Here is a 21,128-nt window from a genome sequence, read left to right as displayed (position 1 = left end):
AGTGTTCTGAGGCCATATCTACATATGCTAGGCTCGTCAAGTTTAACCTGAGTATTCTGCGTGTCCAAAACTGGCTTGCACCCGTTGTAGATGGACGTAGAGCTTATCACACCCGATCATCACGTGGTGTCTGGGCACGACGAACTTTGGCAATGGTGCATACTCAGGGAGAACACTTTTATCTTGAAATTTAGTGAGAGATCATCTTATAATGCTACCGTCAATCAAAGCAAGATAAGATGCATAAAAGATAAACATCACATGCAATCAATATAAGTGATATGATATGGCCATCATCATCTTGTGCTTGTGATCTCCATCTCCGACGCACCGTCATGATCACCATCGTCACCGGCGCGACACCTTGATCACCATCGTAGCATCGTTGTTGTCTCGCCAATCTTATGCTTCCACGACTATCGCTACCGCTTAGTGATAAAGTAAAACATTACAGCGCAATTGCATTGCATACAATAAAGCGACGGCCATATGGCTCCTGCCAGTTGCCGATAATTCGGTTACAAAAGATGATCATCTCATACAATAAAATTTAGCATCATGTCTTGACCATATCACATCACAACATGCCCTGCAAAAACAAGTTAGACGTCCTCTACTTTGTTGTTGCAAGTTTTACGTGGCTGCTATGAGCTTAGCAAGAACCGTTCTTACCTACGCATCAAAACCACAACGATAGTTTGTCAAGTTGGTGCTGTTTTAACCTTCACAAGGACCGGGCGTAGCCACACTTGGTTCAACTAAAGTTGGAGAAACTGACACCCGCCAGCCACCTGTGTGCAAAGCACGTCCGTAGAACCAGTCTCGCGTAAGCGTACGCGTAATGTCGGTCCGGGCCGCTTCATCCAACAATACCGCCGAACCAAAGTATGACATGTTGGTAAGCAGTATGACTTATATCGCCCACAACACACTTGTGTTCTACTCGTGCACAACATCAACGCATAAAACCTAGGCTCTGATGCCACTGTTGGGGAACGTAGTAATTTCAAAAAATTTCCTACGCACACGCAAGATCATGGTGATGCACAGCAACGAGAGGGGAGAGTGTTGTCCACGTACCCTCGTAGACCGAAAGCGGAAGCATTAGCACAACACGGTTGATGTAGTTGTACGTCTTCACGATCCGACCGATCCAAGTACCGAACGCACGGCACCTCTGAGTTCAGCACACGTTCAGCTCGATGACGTCCCGCGAACTCCGATCCAGCAGAGCTTCAAGGGAGAGTTCCGTCAGCACGACGGCATGGTGACGGTGATGATGTTGCTACCGATGCAGGGCTTCGCCTAAGCACCGCTATGATATGACCGAGGTGGAATATGGTGGAAGGGGGGCACCGCACACGGCTGGGAGCGATCAACTGATCAACTTCTGTGTCTAGAGGTGCCCCTGCCCCTGTATATAAAGGAGCAAGGGGGGAGGCCGGCCGGCCATCTATGGGCGCGCCAGGAGGAGGAGTCCTCCTCCTAGTAGGTGTAGGACTCCCCTTTCCTATTCCTACTAGGAGGAGGAAAGCAAGGAGGAGAAGAAGGAAGGAGAAGGAGGAAAAGGAGGAAAGGGGGCCCGCCCCCCTAGTCCTATTCGGTTTGGGCTAGGGGGGCCGCGCGCCCTGCCTCCTCTCTTGCACCACTTGGCCCATGAGGCCCATTACTTCTTCCTCGTATTCCCGTAACTCCCCGGTACCCCAGAAAATACCCGAATCACTCGGAACCTTTCTGATGTCCGAATATAGTCGTCCAATATATCGATCTTTATGTCTCGACCATTTCGAGGCTCCTCGTCATGTCCCCGATCTCATCCGGGACTCTGAACTACCTTCGGTACATCAAATCACATAAACTCATAATACAATCGTCACCGAAACTTTAAGCGTGCGGACCATACGGGTTCGAGAACTATGTAGACATGACCGAGACATGTCTCCGGTCAATAACCAATAGCGGAACCTCGATGCTCATATTGGCTCCCACATATTCTACGAAGATCTTTATCGGTCAGACTGCATAACAACATACGTTGTTCCCTTTGTCATCGGTATGTTACTTGCCCGAGATTCGATCGTCGGTATCTCAATACCTAGTTCAATCTCGTTACTGACAAGTCTCTTTACTAGTTCCGTAATACATCATCCCGCAACTAACTTATTAGTTGCAATGCTTGCAAGGCTTAAGTGATGTGCATTATCGAGAGGGCCCAGAGATACCTCTCCGACAATCGGAGTGACAAATCCTAATCTCGAAATACGCCAACCCAACAAGTACCTTCGGAGACACCTGTAGAGCACCTTTATAATCACCCAGTTACTTGTGACGTTTGGTAGCACACAAAGTGTTCCTCCGGTAAACGGGAGTTGCATAATCTCATAGTCATAGGAACATGTATAAGTTATGAAGAAAGCAATAGCAACAAACTAAACGATCAAGTGCTAAGCTAATGGAATGGGTCAAGTCAATCACATCATTCTCCTAATGATGTGATCCCGTTAATCAAATGACAACTCATGTCTATGGTTAGGAAACATAACCATCTTTGATCAACGAGCTAGTCAAGTAGAGGCATACTAGTGACACTCTGTTTGTCTATGTATTCACACATGTATTATGTTTCCAGTTAATACAATTCTAGCATGAATAATAAACATTTATCATGATATAAGGAAATAAATAATAACTTTATCATTGCCTCTAGGGCATATTTCCTTCACTTATCGCCACCCTCCAAGCATGTCGATCCAGAGTTAGAATAGACCACCTACAACGGTAACCTTCTGCAATTTGTTCTTATCCATATTTTCTCCAAAGAATGATTGGTCCGACGTATCCGGTAATTTTTTGTTGTTGAAATTGACGTAGTATCCAGTAGGTAGTATTTGTATATGGATCATCATCCTAAAACAAGAAACCAAGCATACCACAAGCACTCCCAGAGCTTAGGGCTTCTCGGTCGTCCTATCATTTCCTTGATGTGTTTTGGGCCGTTGGATCCCCCTCCCGAACACGCTCGATCGTCGGATAAAAACTGAGAGCTCCAGCAATGAATATTGTCGGAACTGGGATGCGACCGCCTGTAATTTCGGTAACCCGTCGAGGGCATTTTTGGTTTTTCACATCTTAGGTCAACATGTCTTGCGAGGGAGAGCGACTGCCCTGCTCCCATTTGTCCGTCTCAGCTCTCTCTCTCTCCCTCTCCAAAACATAGCCGCCCGCAGCCCACACACCCCCTGTCGTCGCGCCGCCGCTCGGCCCGGCCCCCATCCCCGACCTCGCGCCGTCCAGCTCATGGGTCGCCTCCCCCGCCTACTCCCTCCCGCACTCGCGCCTTCCCTGCGCCCAGCTCCTCCTACCCCACCTCTCTCTCTCCCTCCCGCCCCGCCTCTCTCTCCCTCCAAACCCTAACCCATGCCCGCCTCCCTACCCGCCACCGGCCGCCGTTGCCACCACCGCCGCTGGCCCAGGCAACCATCCACGACCTCACGCTGCCCCCTCCCGTAATCCGACCGCTAGGCACCAGGGAAGGGAAGAGAAGAGGGAGAGCGAGAAGGTCAAGCGGCGGCCAAGACTTCCGCAGATCCTCCGGCGCTGTTGTCCAACCTTGGCCTCCGAGTGCTTCTTCTCGGCGGCATGATGGTACGGGCTGCCTACTCCACGCCCACGCCATGGCATACTCAGGATGCCACCTTCCCCTGCTCCAACCCTAACCCTGGAGTTGCTGCTGCCGGTCAAGGTATGTCAATTTTGATTTGCTATTGGCCCCTCCCCTCCCCTCACGATGTTGCTTTGTTCACGCAGGTGATGCATACTGTTGGGTGAGCTTCAATCTACCTTGGTGAGCTTCTCCACACTACTGGGTGAGCTTCTTCTCCTCTAATCTTGTTTGCTGCAATCTACCTTGAGGAGAGGGATCAGGGATTTTTTTCTTCTTGTGGAGGAGATTCTTAGTTTAGCTAGGTTCCAAAGAAGAGATTTTTCTTTGCCTCTCTCTCTTTTTGTTTGTACCTTGCTGCCAAGGAGAGCTTTGGATATAGCTAATTATTTACAAAGGGGAAAACTTTGTTTTTGCCACTCTAGTTTTTGCACACTTTGCTTATGCCACTCTGGAATTTGACATTTCACTTTTGCCACTCTTAGCTTTTGACAATATATCACTTTTGCCATTCTGTGGCAAAAGCAGAAGTTTTAGAGTGGCAATTGCAATACATTGTCAAAAGCTAAGAGTGGCAAAAGTGAAATGAAAAGTTATCATTTTTGCCATGGAATGGCATTTGCGATGTATTGTCAAAAGCAAAGAGTGGCAAAAGTGAGATGTCAAATTCTAGAGTGGCATAAGAAAAATTGGTAAAAGCTAGAGTGGCAAAAACAAAGTTTTCCCTTTACAAAGTACATGTGTTGTTGCCTTGCTTGGTTTGTTGGCCATATTCTGACCTATCTCCATGTATGCATAGAGGTTCTAGGTAGGATATATCTATATGTATGTGTGTGTGTGTGTTCTGTTTGCTTTTGTGTGAAGATATACTGATTTTGCCCCAAAAGAAGCCATGGATATTGCAATTTGTTTGATTCCCACTCGTGTTACTCTTAACCATGGCTTGTTTTTCTGATTTTTCCCCACTTGTGTTACTGTTAAGCATGATTTCTTTTCTAATTTTGCCCCAAGAAGAGCTCTAGGGCATCTCGATAAGATATATTGCTGAATCCTCAAATAGGTCGTGGAGAACGTTACTTTTTACTCAAGTATGGATGTTTTTGACATGGGAGTACTTGGGTGGCATCAATTTGGTGCTTCCCATGTCCATGTGCAGAGAAAAAGAGAGGAAGGGGATAGATGAGCAGGGAGCAGAAGGACCAGAAGAAGAAGGACAAGCGAGGTGGGGCGATATGCATGTCCATGGAGGTATGTCACTCTCTCCTCCTCTCTTCTGTTTACTTGTACTGCAATCCTTAATCCCATTTGATTCGATTTGTTAAGTTGTGTTACTTGCTATCTCCAAAGAAAAACTAGAAACACGAAGAAACTTGTATTGAAAGTAGTTGAACTTCCAGATTGTACACGTTTTTTTGTAGATTAGGTACTAAAATTTAACAAATATTGGCCATACATGTACGTAGTTGAAAGTAGTACTTGAGTTGGATAGGTTTCTTAGTTACACGGTTCCCATTAAGTACAGCAAAATGGATCCTGAATTTTAGTGTTGATACATGAACATTGTTTTCCTGCTATTCTACTATGGAACTATGTGTCAGTTTTTTCCAATCTTTTTCTTATTGAATTTTATATTGCAATTCTTTCCTATTGTTATTTCTGTGACACATATAGAGCATCGTGCTACATTTATAATTTTCATCTGGGATATTATCATGTGAGAACCTTTGATGCATGTTGAAACCACAGTGAAAAGTCAAGCTGCATTGTTTAATAAATGATTGACTGATATATTAAGTTCAGTTGGTCAAATTTACATTTAACTATAGATTCAAGAATGCCTTTGCGAACTAAAAATAGAACAACTATGTTGATTAAAAAATTATCCAAAAAACATGTCCGAGGATCCCACAGCCGCCTACTAATAACCCAGGTTAATTAGTTGACCTACATGTCTGCTTCATTTGTTAATTCTCTTGATCATCAAGTGATATGATTTTCTGTTGTCTCGTTCAGCTACGCTTCAGTTGCAATTTTTTGTTAGCAACATGTACCAGATTTGAGTTATTTTCATTTCAATATTGTATTTGTTTTCAGACATTCTGGATCATATTAAGACACTTGGTAGAGATGCCCTAGATTTATTCATTTGAGTTCCACTGATTTCTTTCTATGCTTTCAAATTCACCAGTGTGTTTGTTAGTGTCATCTCCGGTTACCATTGGTGCCTATGATTTGGATTATTAACCGTTTGATTCCTTTAGGTGATGGGGCAGCCGCCATCTTGGGCCTGCTGAAGAATGGTGGGGCGGTGCAAGGCACAATTCCAACGCGGTTCCTTGCTCGTTGGACGGCGTTCAAGCGCAACCCCGGTGCCCACTGAGTACCACCTCAGCTACAATCTCCCGACACATCAGCACGACACCCCGACCCCGACCCCCAACCCCCGACACCCGATCGACACCCCGACACCTCGGCACGACACCCCGACCCCCGACACCCTGACACCACACCCAGACCCTGACCCCCGACCAACCGACACCCTGACACCACACCCCGACCCCAACCCCGACCCCGACACCCTCACATCCCGACCCCGACACGACACCCCGGCACGACACCCCGACCCCGACACCCTGACACCACACCCCGACTCCGACCACCGACACCTCGACACCTGACACCCCGACCACCGACACTCCGACACCTGACACCCCGACCACCGACACCCCGACACCTGACACCCTGACACCTGACACCCCGACCACCGACACCCTCACACCCCAACCACCGACCCCTGACACCCTGACACCACACCCCGACCCTGACACCCTGACACCCCGACCCCGACACCACGACACCCTGACACCACACCCCGACCCCATATATATTTGTGTTGATCGGGTGTATTTTTATTATGGTCAGGATTATGATAACTTAAATTATATACATATTACTATGTTCATGTTAGGTATCCAAATCTTTTTATGTTGTACTAATTTCATTTACTTTTTGTCATTGCAGGTGTTGACAAGATGGTGGGCAAGGGTCCAGAGCGCCCCGATCCTCCTGCGAGCGCTACTGGGAGGGGTGGTGCCATTATTCCAGCCCAGCCCCTCCGGAGAGTGCTGCTAGACAGTATGCAGACAACTGCGGCGGGCGCTTCTTCTTCGGCTGGGAGAGGTAGGGGGAGGACGAAGAAACCTGCTAGAGGTGGACGTGGCAGCGGTAGAGGTAGCAAGGCTATTACACCTTCCTCGCCGCTACCCTCAGCTGATTCACCCGACCACAGGAGTGCTCCGTCTGAGGTGGACCCGTCTCGGACTCCGGTCCATGAGCCTCTGGTCGCTGATCCTTTCCCCCACCAGACTCGGGTCGCCGATCCTTCGCCCCACGTGAGTCCGGTCCCAGAGTCTTTGTCTCAGAAGACTCCGGTCACGGGGTCTTCGTCCCAGAAGACTTCGGTCGCGGGGTCTTCGGGCCACGAGACTCCGGAGGCTAGTGGCCCGGAGGATGGTAGCGAGGACACCTTTTCAGATGATAGCTACAGCGACGACGAGCTGTTTGAGAAGGGCAAGAAGGTCTACAAGCGTGGCTGTACAAAGCTCCTGCCCGTGCCGACGACCCCCGACCAGAGGTGGTTGATTGCGCCTAAAGGGTTGAAGTAAGTGCATTTACTATTTTTTAACCTTTTGCCTTCATGTTCCTTCAAATTAATATCTAATGCGTTGGCCTTGTCATACTACAGGGGTTGGGTATGCCCCCGTGGTGCCCGTAGGCCCAACCAGGTCCTTGGTGTGCTTTGCCGGCAACACTTCCCTGGGTGGGTCACGTTGCCCGGTGAGGGTCAGGTTCCACAGCTAGCACTGACCTGGGAGCTGTACTCGGTTGCCCCGGCCCTGCCGGAGGAGAGGGTCGATGGTGTCTTGTGCGAGATGGTGGCCGACATTGTGTTCCGTCAGTTTTGGGTAATTTCTCCTTTACGAAATTAAAAATCAACACTACCTAGTGATTGTACTAATCAATGTTGTCTTGTTTGATTACAGACCTTCTACAGGGTTTCAGAGGGTGAGCAGGAGGCCACGTGTATGGTTGTCGAAAATGATTGCAAGCGCCTACTTCAGAACTTAAGGCACGAGGCTCGGGTGCAGGCCGTTCGAGACTACTACGCCTCGAAGGGTATTACGAGGGGCAAGCAGAAGTGTCGCTGCAAGTTTCTGAGTAAGGAGAAGTACATGCAGGTAATTACCTATTCTTAAGGCCTTGAACTTAGTTTTCTTGATTTGATTCGTAGGCGTAGCGCTGAAATTTCTCTTGACTCACTTAGGTACCCCCGAGATGGTGTGTGGATAAGATGGACTGTTGGGAGGCGTTGGTGGATGCGTGGTGCTCTCCCCAAATGGAAAGTCGAACACCAAAGGGCCAAGGATAAGCGCGACCAAATGGAAGGTGTGCCACACCATCAAGGCAGCTCCAACCTGTTTGAGTACGGGGATAACTGGGTATGTGGTTTGCTACATGATTCATGCAATTCATTCTTCATGCTAGCATTTATCCCTTCCAAAATGACTTAATATGCTATAGTTAGCTCTAAAATGACATAATAACCTTGGATAGCTCAATAATGACATAATTAGCATACTTTGGTAAAAAAAAATGGCATAATAATCTTGGTTACCTCGGAAATGACCTAAAATTAGCTTATTTTCCTCAAAATGACATAATAACCTTTCTTAGCTCCAAAGTGACCTATTTACATAGCAATATCATTCTTCATGCTAGCTTGAGCCCTTAACTAATATTTTGTTCCTCTCTCTCAGGCGCACCACCATAAGAAGCCTGTGCCAGGTCTGTTCGGCCTCTATGGCATGGCCCATATGGCCCCGTACAAGAAGGCCAAGCCATTCACAGAGGCTGACCTAGATGATCCAGAGAGCTTCACCAACAAGACCTCCCACCACAAGCTTGTGAAGTACATACACGAGGGGAAGGCGAGGAAAGGGGAGGACTTTAACCCGAGCCATGATCCTTTTGATATAGAGCTGGTGATGATATTTGGTGGCGGGAGGTCCCATGGCTCTCTAGACATTGGTGATGGACTAATACGTTCTCCTAAGACTCTCCCGCAGATCAAGAAGCGCCTGAGTGGCTCTGACCCTGAGATAACGCCTCGTGCACGGCCTGCGGAGATCGCCATGGCGGTTAGTTATACAGACTCCCTCACCTTTCCTCCATTACATTGTGTGTGCGTCCGTCGATGATTACAATGCTAACGAGGAGTGGTGTGTTGCAGGCTATTGTTGAGAAAGAGAGATTGAAGACGAAGGAGCTTGCGGCGGAGGCAAAAAGCGAGGCACAAAGGGAGGCGGCGGAGAGGGAGAGGGAGATGGAGGAGAGGACGGATAAGCTGTTGGAGGAGGAGAGGAACCGGAACGACAGCGCTAACCGGGCCCTATACGAGCTCATTGTGGTACGTTTCTCGTTCATATTAGCCCAATCATGCACGTAATGTTCGCATTACTATCTAATATGACTGGCTCGTGAGAGCCAAATGTGCAGACCATGTGCGAGAAAAACGGCCAGGCCCCTCCGCCGATGCCCCAGATTGCTCCGGCGACCACGGTGAGTTTGATTTGAATGGTCGTTGCTTACTACTATTCACATTTCAGTTTGCGAACTTGCTAATGAGACATTATTGGAAATGATCTTTGGTGCAGCATGGCTCCCGACAAGCATCGACCACTCCTTCTGCCAATGCCGGAACCCCGAACGGTCCTTGACCTCCGCCTGGCACTGGCGCAGCCCCGACCATTCCTACAGCTCCGTGATAACGGTATTTTTCTTCTTATTTATCGTGTTTAGTCCATTTATGACATAATTTAGCCTATTTAGTCCACAAATGACATAATAAGATGAAGAAAATTAGGGAAGAGGAAGGAAAGAAGGAATAGTCTCCTTCTTCTTCTTCTTCTTCTTCTTCTCCAAAATGAAGTTAGCTCTAAGTTATATCAAAAATGGCATAATATGCTTAGTTAGGTCAAAAATGGCATAATTAGCTAGGTAAGCTCGAAAATGGCATTTTCTTCTTATTTATCCTATTTAGTCCATTTATGACATAATTTAGCCTATTTAGTCCACAAATGACATAATAAGATGAAGAAAATCAAGGAAGAGGGAGAAAAGAAGGAATAGGAAGAAAAGAAGAAGAAGAAGAAGAAGAAGAAGAACTTCTTCTTCTCCTTCTCCAAAATGAAGTAAGCTCTAAGTTATATCTCATAATATGCTTAGTTATCAAAAATGGCATAATATGCTTAGTTCACTCAAAAATGGCACAATTAGCTAGGTTACCTCCATTTTACCTAAGTATGCTTACTTCTTCATTTTCTTCTTCTTCTTATGATTCTAGTCTTCTTCTTCTAACTTTCTTGATTCTAGGCTTCGTCGGTCGTCCGGAGCCTGGGGACTTCAAGCAGTTCTTCTTCTTGTCCCGTGAACTTGGTGTCCTCACCGTCTTGTCCGTTGAATGTAGTTGGTCCGTGACCTTCCTCCAAGCACCTGACCACACATAGGGTTTCGTCTTGAGGTAGTAGCCAATTCTCATGCATGGTAAGTGGTAGTTCGGAGAGGAGTGAGTTCACCTTAGTTTCGAGAGCTCTTGCATGTGCTCGTGTCATTGGTCCGCTAGTCACATGGTGAGACGATGGTAGGTCCATGGGGATGACCTTGGGATGCTCCGCATCACTAAAGATATTGCTTGATGCTCTGTTGGTTTATGAGAATATCTTGTGTGAGATTGGGCACGATGGAAACGTGGGTGATTATGGTTTTTGCTGGGTTTGTGAGAGTCTGGTGTGAGATTAGGGCTGATGGTATTCCGAGTTATTACATTTTGGCAACCTGAGTTGGTTGTCCGATTCGTGATGCAATCAAATGAAGAATAATGGAAATTGATATAGTGGTGAGCTCCCTAATTTTGTTGTAGGTGAAGCAAGTCTTATTGGTTGATTGCCTGGTATAAGCAAGTCTGCATCTATCGATTAGAATGAATGACGTTTACTTGAGTCCATAACATGTGAAAATATTTGCAGTTGTCACCAAAGCTAAATCCAACTTGTTTCTGTTGATGCATGAGGATATACGATGGAAAAAACAAAGTAAACAATATCAGGGAAAAATACGGTGTGATCTGATCAAGCTAATATGAAGAAAGCATGTATAGATAGAAATATGAAGAAATCAGGTATAGATAGAAAAGCATGGGAGTATCCAAATAATCTCTCAAGAGAGGGTGCATTGCAAGAGAAATCTTCCCTCTTTGAATCATTAACATTGTCATCAAAGATGTCTTCTAACAGTCCATCTTAAAAAGCATTTGTCTAGCTGGCTGTGTTGTCATATGTGTCAGATTCATCACTTCAGTTGATTCGTCCATGCATGATATTGTTTTTGCACGAGAAATTTTGATTCAGCTAAGCAGATTTATTTAGTAATCTGTATGAACATGTTTCAGTTTTCTCTCATTTCTAGACAAGTGTACATATATTATGACGTTGAATAACGTTTTAGCTGATATAATCTAAGCCCATAATTGTCATCCTTGTGGCACCTCTGGTTTTCTTTTGTAAGCAACATTGTGGACGTATTTTTTTGCTTGCACTTGCCTTGATATGTGAAACTCACAGATGTTCCTTAATTTATTTCTGATTTCATACTTAAAATACTCTAATTTATTTTTTGTTTCATATACTGATTCATATTGAATGTCCCATGTAAATGGAACCAAACATGGGGCGCAAAACCTTCATTTTTCACCTGATTATTTTTCCGTTATTTTCCATTATATTGGTTAGTTATGCGGATTTAGTCAAAATTGACAGAACTTCAATTATTCTGTCAGAAAAATAGAGGAGTGCGGCAACGCGCATCATCATGATCTAGTAATGTCGTTATTACTTGGGCACCTCTTATTACTAGAACTAAATTCTTTTACGAAGTAAATTACAAACTTAGGACTATATTTTATATACCGTTTTACTAGATTTTGTATATAGCGTTACTAGGGGTGTAGAATAAGCTATTCTACACTCAAGCTATCCGCAGAGGCTGAGTTCGCGCAGAGACGAAGAATGTCCTGCCTCAGTACCTTGAGGAGGCGGTCCGGGGTGTTCTGGAGATGGAGTTTTCTGACCAGCGCTAGTACAACATCATCCCCCTAGTGGGACGACGCCATCCTCGTCCAATTCTGGTTCACAAACTTAGTGAACAAGGTCCACGGTCACGTGTGGGGGTGTAGTGGCGACTCCTTCTACTCCGTCCCATTCGACGTCGCGGATAACATGCATCTGGCATCGAAGAGATGGACTGTCTTCTCGGTGTAGTTCGGTTGAGAAGTCTGGTATGTGTGCGACTCTGGAATAGCCAGTGCTCCCCAAGTGGCAGTAGCTGCGTCCGGAGGCCCTGCATTTTATTCATGCACAAATTATTCGACAAACATTTTTTATCATGGTATTGACATGACCCAGGAACCATTAACAACTAAATAATTTATACTGAACACGAAGCTTTGGCAGACGACAAGTTATTTTTTCAAGCTACATGGCAAGTTCTTGTGTTTTACAGATGACAGCTTCACTCATGCATAAACGCACCTTCAAGATTTCCAACCACAGTTAGACCATCATGGATTTTTCAGTACGCAATTCCTCTTTCATTTTAAAGATAGACCATACTCTGCCATGTTCTACCATGTGTTCAAACTCCACAATCGCATACTACAACTGCCACCTCAACGGCAATACGGATGATAACTTATTTTTGCGAGTGCAATATGACAACTATTGTGCTTTTCTTTGTAATACTACACACACTTTGCATTTTTTCTTTTGACCTCCCCTGTTTTTGCTTTCTTCATTGGCCATTTTTCCATTTTTATTGATCTAAATGCATACGTACTTTGTAGAAACATATGGTATTTACGGTTTTACACTTACTGGCATTCGATGTACTTGCGGTTGCACCTAGTGTTAGCTGGTTGACTAATCCCGATCCTGTAAATGAGCCCTGTATGTGCAGCTGTTTCCTTGGGTGTGATAGTTTGCTAGGCTCTCCCTGATCATTCGTCCATCCATATCTGGCATGTGTGCTCCCACCCAATGCCCCTGATTTTTACATTTATCCATATTAAGCACTTTTCATTTTTTTACAATCATGTTGCCCTTATTTTCTCATATTTTCTCTATTCACAAAGAACATTGTACCTGCGTCCAAGTACTGCCGTAGTAGTGGCAACAAAGGGCCAGTTGAGTTTAGCTCGTCATAACCATGCACATCCCATGACGGCGCTTGTAAAGAACTGTAGAACCATGGATTCCCACCATTTCTCGAATCCATTCCTTGTCCTTCTTTTTCGATCTGCACAACCAGAGCAAGTACAATCAAACTTGAACGTACTTGACTCTAACACGTATTAACTGTACCGTGCACTCACGTGCCAACAAACCATACAATGCACATGACAACAAACTACAGCATGCAGATGGCAACAACTATGTCATGTAGATGGCAAAAACCATACCATTCACATGGCAACAATTATGCAATGCTGATGGGCAACACCTACATCATGCACACAGTGCGATCAACTACATCGTACACATAATGGCAACAATTAGAGCATGCACATGGCAACACCCACATGATGCACATGGCAAAAACCATATCATGCACATGGCAACAATTGGGGTGACCACCTACATCGCAACACTATCATAACCTCAGGGATGGCAACTGTTTTTGCTCTCCCAACCACATCCTAGTCTTAGTTCTACTGCCACTACCTACATGTGGCAAGATCAGTAGCACACACGGTAACATCTAGTTATTCCCAGATCTTGCCATGGAAATCCCTCCCCTACACATCAGTGGTTCATGGGAAGGGTAGGAGATGGGGGGGGGGGGGAGGGAGAGGGGGATGAAGGGGACAAGGGATTCATCTGGCCGGCGGCTCAATTTGGGCTACATGTCGCCCGATCTTGCCATGGAAATTTCATGGATATGAATGTCCGGCGACGGAGAGGGGGATGAAGGGGACCAGAGGGGGTGGAGGAGGAATTCACCTAGTCGGCGGCTCAATTTAGCCTACAGATCGCCAGATCTTGCCATGGCAACTTCAGGGAGAGCCACGCCGGCGACGGAGAGAGGAAGGAACTGTGAGGGGATCGGGAGGGATGGAGGAGGGTGATGACTTCAGGTGGCGACGCGCCGTGGTCAGGGTCGCACGCTGACCAGGTGGCACGCTGATTGGGTCGTTTGGGGGATAAGCGATCCTGTCCGAATTGTTTTGTTCGGCTCGATCCACTACCAGTCCGAATGGGTCGTTCGGCGCGGACACCCTAAATCCCGAACGAACACGCATTATCGGCGTCCTAGTCATAATATTTGCACCAAAATTTCCAAGGCTACTTGTCATAGCATGACGCACATCCATAGAAAAAGAAACCAACTTCCTTCACAAACTTTTGATATGAAAAAATGTGAATATTGCCATCAGAAGAACTGAATGCATGGGTCATGATTCCAAACAGCTACCCTGCTGCCTATATCTAATCTCAGGTGTCCTGTTCTTGCATGCCGTGAGCTTTCAAGATTTGCACCTGCCCTGTTCTTGCAAGGACATTAATTTACCTGGTGATCTATCTCCCTTGTGAAGGTGAAGCCATCCAGCTCTCCACCAGTTGTGTCAAGGTCACGACCGACTCCCCACCCAGGAGCAGCGCCTCCTTGCCCAGCCGCATGGCCGCCAAGGTCCGCTCTCGGAGCACTCTGCCGGCACTCTGCCGCCCTTAGACTCCATCATCCACCTCACCTTGGACTCCACTTCGTCGGTCTGGACCACCTCCTTGTCATACCCTTCCACCGCCACGGCCAAACCCAACTCTTTCTCCAGGAACACTCTGTTAACCCGTTGCTCCGCGTAGAGCGGCCAGGCCAGCATGGGCACGCCGGCCATGAGTGTCTCTAGCACGGAGTTCCACCCGCAGTGCGTCACGAAGGCACCCACCGCGTCGTGTGCCAGCACGTCACGCTGCGGCGCCCACGACTTGACGACGAGACCCGTGCCCTTGGTCCGCTCCAAGAAGCCCTCTGGGAGGAGAGCGTCGAGGTCCGGGTCCAGCAGCTTGTCCAGCTTCTTCGCCGGGCCGTCGATGTCCCTGGGCGGGCTCCGCACAACCCACAAGAACCTTTTTCCACTCGCTTCCAGGCCTATGGCCAGCTCTCTGGTCTGATTTGCGCTGAACAGGCTGCGGCTGCCGAAGCAGAGGAACACCACGCTGGCCTTGGGCTGTGTGTCTAGCCATGTCAGGCACTCTTGGTCGTGCTTCACGCCCACCTCCTCCGACTTGATCAGCGGCCTGATGCAGTAGACATGAGGCGTCGGGAGGCCGGGAGGTGTGCAGAGCCCGACACTGATGGCGTCGACGGCGCGCGACTCAAGCGAGCGGAAGGTGTTGACGATAATGCCCTGGGAGCGGCAGAGGTAGGGGGACACCCCCAGGAAAGCTCTGTATGCCGCGTCGTCACGATCCATGAGCGGCTTTGAAGCAGTGCGTTGCCGGGAACGAGGGGATTCCCGGCACATGCACGAGCTCCTCGCCCATGTCTCGAAAGCTGGCGGCGCTCCGCGCGTGCAGCACCGGAAGGTACAAGAAAATGGCCAGAGTCTCGGCACATCATGTGAAGAAGCAGTAGGCAGGGATGCCGAGCTCCGTGGCGACATCCACGGCGACACTGCAGAAGAAGTCCACCACCAGGATGGCCGGGGAGGCGCCGTCCAGGAAGTCACGGAGCTGCGAACTGGAGGCGCGGGCGGCCTCGAAGGTCACCGCCTCAGGGTGGACGGAGTCTACGGGCGTGAGCTCGACCCGCGGGAGGCAGTGGAAGGAGATGGAGGGGTTGACCGCGGTGACGTCGACCAAGAAAGGCCCGGTAGCGCCCGTGTCGTACGACGGCTTGATGACGACAGATGGTGACGGCGAGGCCGTGAGCGGCCAAGATTTTGCCGAGCTCGGCCATGGAGACGAGGTGGCCCAGGCCGGGCGCCGGGATAGTACCACCTGCTTCCGGGTGGTTGCGGCGGCGTCCATCGATCACGTACGACGACGAGAGGCTTGTTCAGTCCCGGCCGGAGCAGTGTGGTGTCGGGTTTGCTTTGGTGTGTGGCGCGGATGGAGATGGCGAACGAGAGCCCCGACAATTTATAGATAAGCAAGAGCAACGCAACACAACCTATCGAAGTATCGATGGCCACTTGTTTCCCACTATCCCTAGGCTAGCCAGTACACCGGCCGGGCCACACCACGATGGGCAAGCTCACCAGCAAAGAAAGCGACGACACCATCTTTGGTAACAGAGAGCCTGATAATGACCGGTGTACTTGTACTAGGCATGCTATCGCCACTCCTTCGGTCAATACTTTTTTTTTTCACGAATACGCAAAGCTTGCGTATCATTTCATTGATAGAAGAAAAGCAGAAAAGTACATAGGCGTGGACATGGGACCCGGAGCAAAATGACACAGGACAGAAGAAAAGACCGCAGCTAAACCACCAAGCCAGACCCAAGTAGAGGGGCAAGCCGAACCGACCAAACATCAAACATCTCTAGATCCAACACCGGGGATGCCGCGAGCAGGCAAGATGGCACCTTCAAGAAGGTGAGCGATGTCGTGATGCCGCTGCCATCCGATCCAAAGAACCGGACCAAGGGTTTCCCCCGTTGCTCGAAGAGGGGCATGGATAGAGGTCATGACAGCGCCTCCAGGGAGGGAAACGACACCTGCTGGTGCCACCGCTGCCAGCATCGGCGAGCCGAGCAGGGATTTCGCCCTGGCCTAATTCCGAGCGATCCCATTGCCGCAAATCAGGGTCCGAAGATGAGGAAGTCGCTTGAGAGGGTGGGTGGAGTTGCACCTTCGGTCAATACTAAGGGTTAGTTCTTTTGGCAGCTTAGAAAATAAGCCGTTGCTATAATCCAGGGTATAGGTACATGAGCAGCGTGACCAGCAAGTTTTGCCATGCTGTAAGACCAGTGGCGGAGACAGGGGGACCAACAGGGGTCCTGGCCCCCCTAATGTCACTGGTTTAAGACTAATACTAGTGTAAACACATAATTTTTTGCTGTTAAAACCGAGTATTTTAATAGACTGGCCCTCCTCAACTAGGTTTAGCAACGTTTGGCCCTCCTCATTGGATTTTCCTGGCTCCGCCACTGTGTAAGACGTAGACCTCACCAAGCTGCAAGATTGAAGCTTGGCTTGCCCTGGCATCTAACTTGTACTAGCACATTCCTGTGGCAAGGAACCGTTAACCAAGCCGGCGACTGGTTGTGTGACCGGCGCAAGATCCAAGCCCTCGAGATATGTGATAGTAGTATTGCCCATCAAGTAAGTACTTCCTGGTTTTTAAAGGTCCTTTTTGTTTCCTTCATTGGTTGTCACATTACAATTTAGAGCTGCCTTGTGTTCTTAGTGTTTGTTCAGTTGAATGCGCAGCTTGAATGCATCTTGAGTTAACATCCATGTCTTGTTTGTATGGAGAATGTCGCTCTCCTGCATAGTCCGCCCTTTAATGTTCAAGTGGGATGAAAAATATGGGCCCTGGTGTGTTTGTTGATTGGAGTTATCTGATATCATTTTATTTTTGTATCTGCGTTGAAATAGGAACTGTTGTTCACTTCAAACATGCATGTACGTGTAACTACAATCAAACAAACTTCTCTAAGTCTAGCACTTGGATATTATCTCAAACCTAAACCTTCATTTGACAAATGCAAGTTTCTAATTAAATGCTGCACTATGAAATGTTTTATCGAAATACTGAATTTATATATTTGTAATGAATAATACTTCTCCACTATATATCAGGATACTTTCTGATTGTTTTGTGACAATCCTAGCCTAACAAGTCTGCCTTCGCTTAGAGGACCATCTAGGACCCGTTCTGGTGGCCTTTGGTTTATATATTTTGTCCCAGTTGGGAACAATGTCATTTCTATTCTGGCGTGTTAATACTGCGAGACTCGCAAATTAACATGAAATCTTTTTGTTTCTCTGATGCACTAACAATAGGGAGTCAAATTATATTATCTTAAATTATCATGGGAAAATTGCATCACATTCCATGTTAGCTATGCATTCTAATTATAGAAATACCGAGATACCTATTATAGCCCCCACTCCCACGAACGTGAGTCCGCCCCTGTATATGAACACATAACAAGTCCCGCATCAATGCGCGAGGTATCATCTAGTAGTTTTAAAGTATGTGAACACGTTTAAATTTGTGAAGCTTTTTCTAAACTCATAACATTTTTAAACCCACAAATATTTTAAAATTTGTGCAAAAATTAAATTTAAGAATTTGCAATATTTTTTAAATCCATGAACACTTGCGAATATTTTCAAATTAAAAAAAGGTATCCGCTTTTTTTTAAGCTAGTAGTGGAGCGATCTAGAAAATAGTAAGGGAGCGAGCAAAGCACGTAGCTGAGCTAAGTCAGCAAGAGCTTCGTGTTGACCCATGTGAGCATCATAGTAGCAACTAGACAATACCCCGCACGTTGCTGTGGGAATTTACAGTGATAAAGTTATCAAGAATAAAATTAGAATACATGCGAGCAATAGATCTCCACAGTCTCATCGTATAGGAATGGTAGCGGATCCAACATACAAACAATATTGTATAGTACCTAAGATTTACAATTTTACTCATGTTTCTATTTGCCTTTATGTATATTGTTCTATACATGTGAATCATACATAGGTACTCCAAAGTTTTGAAAAAAAAAATGATGTACATTTGTACAACCAAGTCCCTACGTAGCTTAGCCCATAAATGCATACCCAAGTCTAAATGTAGCTTCACCATGTGGCGGATCTAGTAGTAAATGGAGAGTGGCTGGATGGTATAGTGCCTGTGTCCTTCTAATTTCGGTATTATTTTTTTGCTTAAAAAGATAATAAATAAGCACAATATAAACTATTCGAAAGAGATATTTCTATTCATGCAGATATTTGCATTGGATCATCATGAATTGAGATATTGTTCTTCTTGACTACAGTTTTTGATCAGCCTACTGATAAATAATGAATGATTTTAGCAACAGTGCACCTAATTATAGGAAGAAGTTAGAGTAGTTCATGATATTCTTTGCATGTGTTGTTAACATTGTCCTATGTGTGGCAAAAAAATATCTAGATGTGCCCTAAGTATTGCACATTCAAGTCCTATGGTATTGATTCTATGTGGAGATTCGTGCACTTTCTTTTTCCTTTTTATGTTTGATTGAATCACTTAGATGTGCATGTGCCCTAGACAGACCCAAACAACATTATCGCAGAGGTTAAACTTGTACAGTTAGCCTAGTGAGAAACAAAACCTGAGACTAAAGGACTAAAAGGATGGCTCCAAAAAAAAATTCAGATTTATCCATCTTTGCGAATCATACAAAGGTTGACTTACATGAAGCAGTGATTGTTGTTTTAGTTTATATCTAACTTTTTTTAAGGAAATACATTGCATGCAAGAATGCATGGGAGCAACTTATTATGCTATCTACTCCAAGCATAAGTTTCATGCTTATCCAATTTAGCAACTTCAAATTCAGAGATGGGAGTTTCATGCGAATAACTAAATTAACATAACAGAAGACTAAAAGATGCATTTTCTCATTCAGTGTAAAATAAGAAAATTAAGGGATGAGTGCAAATAGCAAGATACCTAAGAAACAAAGCAGTGGTGTGGCCCTTGCTGACAAAACCTCGAGCACCTTGCAAGGTAGAGCGAAAACTAACAAATTTAAAGCCATAAGCCTGGGGATAAGAGGAAGAATGGGAGGATGAAAACTAGGAGCGGACAGCTATTCCAGAGTGCACGCTGGTGCCAGAGACAACGACTCGAGCAGGCGGGCGCATCGGATCAATGTTTGTACTATATACATGTTTCTAACTACTAATTGATGGCCGGGGGCAATATACACGCCTCCCTAACCTTGGTAGCTGGTTCCTCCTTCTCGTGGCTCAATTTAAAGAGACGATTGAACCTGAAGCTAAAACTATGGACCTGTGGAGCAGTTTCAGCAGAGTGATTTAATAGTGGTGGAGTATTGTTTGAGATCAAGGTAGGAGGGAGACGAAGCGAAAACACATGTAACCTGTTAATAATTGCTGTTACTATTTACTTGGAAGCTAAGTGGGGGAGGTGAGAAACTGGTGTAGCACGCACTGCCGGTAGGATCCTTTTGGCTCTATCAGTCGGGACTCGGGTTACGGCTGGAAGAAAGGCACAAGAGGGCTGATTTCGATCGGCTGTGTACGCTGAATGTGACATTTTTTCGTTAGAATGAAATACTGAAGACAGAAAAAATCTCGAAGAACAGAGTACAGAACCTGTCGATGTACTGGGAAGTTCGCCGCCGTTGGCGCGAGCCCATGATGAACACACAGGAGCAGGACATCCTACTCATATGCAGGTGCAGCCTTGCACGTTGCTCATCGTCCCCAGATACATCACCTCTACCTGTTCGACCAAACAAAAAAAATCAACCGGTCATCACCGAACCAATGAACTAACCTACGATCTCTGTGGCACCGAAGAAGGGCGACGTACCAACAAATTATGATGCACCTGCATGCTGTTGTTCTCGAGGCCGAGGTACTTTAGGACGACCTGCTGCATGCGGGGCGAGGCCCGGGCGGAGGCCGCCGTCAATGCAGTCCCTGTGGATGGGGCTGAAGCCGAAGCCGACCTCATCGAGGAACTTGGAGGTGGATTTGTGACGGACTTGAGGTCGTACAGGGTGAAGGAGTCCATGCTCGTCATCGCCAGCGTCCGTGACAGATCCTCGAAGGAGAGCGACCGCAGGTTCTTCACCGTGTGCCGCCGCCGCGCCGGCCCCTGCTATGCCGCACCTCCTGCTCCGTCGCCGCCGCCGGGCATGAACCACGCGAGCTGGTGCCTACAAGTTTCGTTGTCAACCGAGATACTTCCCGGCATCGCGTCCACTCCTAGGCTGGGGATTCTAGTGAACCGATCAGGGAGCTGGATCCACCACTCGCGTCCAGCCCACGGTTGAGGCCGCCGTTGCCAACAACTCCAGACCATGGCACCAGACCATGGCGGGACTACTAACCCGCTCGAAATAACCATGGCCTAGCGATCTTACGGAACGGGCTGACACCTATCCCGATGTATATGTACAACTCAGATAAGCGGCCGGGGTGCATATGCTCGATTTTATATTTTCGCCATGGCACCACAGATTTGGACGGGCAACTGAGGAGGACCATGAAACCAAGGACCCGGGCACCGGCGTGGCCGGACCTGGCTTGGTGCTCGCCTGGTACTGAGAAGGGGAACATAGCTTGAGGATCCGGCGAGAATCGCAGAGGGGAGCCGAGCGGGTGGTCCTGCCG

The 21,128-nt window shown here is 47.1% G+C and overlaps 1 pseudogene; it reads right to left on the bottom strand.

Moving 5' to 3' along the window:
* Positions 1 to 14,349: 14,349 nt before the first annotated feature.
* On the bottom strand, positions 14,350 to 15,801 carry LOC125527981 (anthocyanidin 5,3-O-glucosyltransferase pseudogene; annotated as a pseudogene).
* Positions 15,802 to 21,128: the final 5,327 nt, after the last annotated feature.

The sequence above is a fragment of the Triticum urartu genome, chromosome 7A (genome assembly GCF_056163025.1).
Source record: "Triticum urartu cultivar PI428250 chromosome 7A, HENAU_Tu73, whole genome shotgun sequence".
Classification (NCBI taxonomy): domain Eukaryota; kingdom Viridiplantae; phylum Streptophyta; class Magnoliopsida; order Poales; family Poaceae; genus Triticum; species Triticum urartu.
The sequence above is the reverse complement of the archived record's forward strand: the minus strand, read 5'-3'. Positions and strand labels throughout refer to the sequence as shown.